We start from the raw sequence: 3,543 nt of genomic DNA on the forward strand, positions 1-3,543 counted from the left end.
ACACCACATTAACAAAAGAAAAGTCAAAATCCATATGATTATCTCAATAGACCCGGAAAAGGCTTTTGACCAAGTCCAACATCCATTCATGATCAAGACCCTCGCCAAAGTGGGTATAGAGGGAACATTCCTGAATATAATCAAAGTCATTTATGATGAACCCACAGCAAATATAATACTCAATGGGGAAAATCTGAAAGCTTTCTCACTCAAATCTGGAACAAGACAGGGATGCCCACTCTCACCACTGCTCTTCAACATAGTTTTAGAAGTCCGAGCCACAGCAATTAGACAAACCAAAGAAATAAAAGGCATCCATATAGGAAGAGAAGGGATAAAACTGTCACTGTACACAGATGACATGTCTTGGGTTTTTGATGGTGGATTCCAGGTTAGTATTTCTTTGGAAGTTATGTTAAAGGCAAGGGTTACCAACCACATAGCCCTGAAGAAGGACTCAAGAGGGACATTCTCAAACATGTATAGGGGCAGGATAGCAAGTCACCCTCAGATGCTAAAATAGAAGACAAAGTTGCATTATTAATGGACCCGTTTCTTTTATTTTAACCTTTCTATTCTATTGCTTTTGCTACATGTGAAGAATGTTGACTCTATCCTGAAATGTACAGAAGAACCCATTCAAAAGATTCTGATCTTTAAAGATGTAACAATTTCCAATTCGAATGGAGATTAAAAAGTTGCAGAACAGAGAATAATATTTGTCTAGCTGTATGTTTACTGGTGTACTCTGACCTGACCTATGTGGACAGCTCCAAGAACAAAAGATTCCAACACCAAGAAGTTTTCAGAAACCAAACATACACTTACCTCCTTTAGTATAAGAGAAGCCTGAAGGCTAACTCAGGGAATATGGTTCTTTGGGACACTATCTTCTCCATATCCTGGCTTTCCAAATACATTCACTATTCCTTTTCCCCAACAAATGGTCTCTGAAATTACTGTCTGTCATGAAGCAAGAAATACATGTTTGGACAGAGTAACAGGACTAGGCTCTTTCTTGGGTCACTGGTTATTTCAGTTTATGGCCACCAAGGAGGACAATAAGGACAATTTATAGTGGCATGGCCACTCACTCAACATACATTTTTTGGCCCTCACAAAGAAACTGGAAGAGAACAAGATGAACTTAACCACTTGTAATCTTGATTCAGGTAGGACCATGTGAAATAGACAGCTGGCCCATGAGTCCTAGAAAGAAGGTCATCCCATGACCTTGAAGTCTCAAATAGAGCCTTTGGATGGAAATGTTTTCTCAGACTTCTGCCAGTCCTGCCCTAGACAATAGTGAAAGAGGAATCTTCATGACTCAAACATGGATTCTGGAACAAGATAATAAAAATACCTTCTTTTTTCCTCAGTACCAATTATGTGACAGGCTTTATGCTGAATAATTCATATGCTTTCCTCACTTAATCCTCAAAATAACACTGTGATGTAGGAAGAGTTACTTCTCCTGCAACTGTGGAATATTCTTGACCCTTAGCCAATTGAAGTTACTTCCTAAGATCACAAAAATATTTGAGGACCATACTGAGGATTGGATGCCATTCTGACACAGAGCTCATATCTATTAGTATGTGTCATATACACAGGGGTGGAAATGCATGTGAATCTGCTCACCAATTCAGTGGGCAGCCTATGTTGAAAGACAGTTAAAGGAATATTTTGGCTCATATGCATGAACCAGAAGCCCCTAAAACTTGTACATGAAACATAATGTGCACACTTAAATTACTGATTGGTAATTTCTCACCATCTTGATCTATAGGACATTAACCATGGCTGCTACATAGTCACTAGCACATACACTCATTGCAAGATGAAATGTTCCAGGCTCCACTGACCTACACTCAACACAGGTGAAGGTGATCAGTGAGACATTTGAACCCCACTCACAAGAACCAACACTATAAAAAATACCTGCAAATAAAACATAGAGTAAACACACACACACACACACACACACACACACACACACACACACACACAACCATAGAGACAAAACTCCTGAAGAAAACATATCCACATTATAGGAGGAAGAAACACAGGACCATGTGGAATGACAAGCTGACCTCCAGGCACAGAAACACATGTTGCCCACCTAGAACTTCCAGCTCATGTGGATCTGGGCTACTCCATAAGTGAGTTCAGGCAACTTCTGATCCAGGAAGTTTCCTGAGTCTTGGGCTTCTATTGAGAACACCAGGAACAAAAGAGAAAGCCTCTCTGAACCCATGACATCCTGAGGTTCTGTGTCTGTTGTTGAATTTGAGAGCAGAAGGCAGGAGGACACCATTTAAAAGCCTTGAGAGGATTCATAAAAAGTCCCTAAGCTCCCTGTTAAGGGATGAATTCTGGAGATGAATTGTCTCCAAATTCTTTTGGAACTTGGGGAGGAGCCTGCACAGGGGCTGGGGGTACTGAGTTGCTACAGCCACCTCAGTAGATTCCCCAGATCTCAGGGACAGCCTGGGTTTCTCTTTGTCTGCTCATAGTCCCAACTGGGAAGTAGGAATAGCTTAGTCACCTTCCAACACCAGTGTTTCCAATACCACACTATGGTCCAGGAACAGAAAGTCTGGCATCTGCAAGCCCCCACACTGCTAATAGTTGCTGTCACTAGAACACAAATCTTATTTTAACTTCACATCCTGCAGGAAACTCCTCTCACCTAGGAGAGACTTCAGGGCATGGACAGAAACTGTTCCAGGGAAGTGTAGAAGAAGGATATTGAGTCCTTGGACTCATACCCAGAAGAACTGGGTCTGGGCTATGCTCCTCATTAACTGTTGGCCCTGAGCATATTAAGTATTATCTCAGTCCTGTTTCATCAACTGTAAAATGTGATAATAAGTGAATTGTCATCACAAAACTATTATTGAGATTAAATGAGATAATTCATGCTAAAGCACATAGTAAGTGAACAATAAATATCATATCTTGATGTGATTATCTTTGCATGTTCCAAAAATGTATAATCACATCTAGAATCATTGACATTGATGTAACACTGATAGTGAATGAATACCTGAATTAATTGGTTAATGAATTCTTTGGATCTTAACAGGAACCTAACCCCTCCCCAGAAAGAACTAAATTTGTCCCCACAGAATGAAGATACAATTATATGATTCAAATTTCTGTAGACTAAGCTATCCAATTTTGTGCTCCCTTTGTTTAACATATTATAACTGATATCTTCATCAGCTAGATGGCTGCAAACTCCCTCAGTGCTAGAGAAAGCCCTCAGGAAGAGCTGAAGTGCAGTCAGGAGATTGGGAGAAAGAGCCCCTGGATCATCTGGCATTGAAAGCCAGTGGGGCTTGTGTGCAGGAGCTCCACAGGACTGGGGGAAATGGAGAGACCATTCTTGAAAGGAACACATAGGATTCCATGTGCACTGGGTCCCAGGGCAAAGCAGAGGCTCCATAGGAAACCGGGTCAGACCTGACTGCATTTCTTGGAGGATCTCCTGGGAAAACAGGAGGTGAATGTGGCTCATTGTGGGTTAAGAACATTGGA

Source organism: Sus scrofa, unplaced genomic scaffold, assembly GCF_000003025.6.
Source record: "Sus scrofa isolate TJ Tabasco breed Duroc unplaced genomic scaffold, Sscrofa11.1 Contig59, whole genome shotgun sequence".
Lineage (NCBI taxonomy): Eukaryota > Metazoa > Chordata > Mammalia > Artiodactyla > Suidae > Sus > Sus scrofa.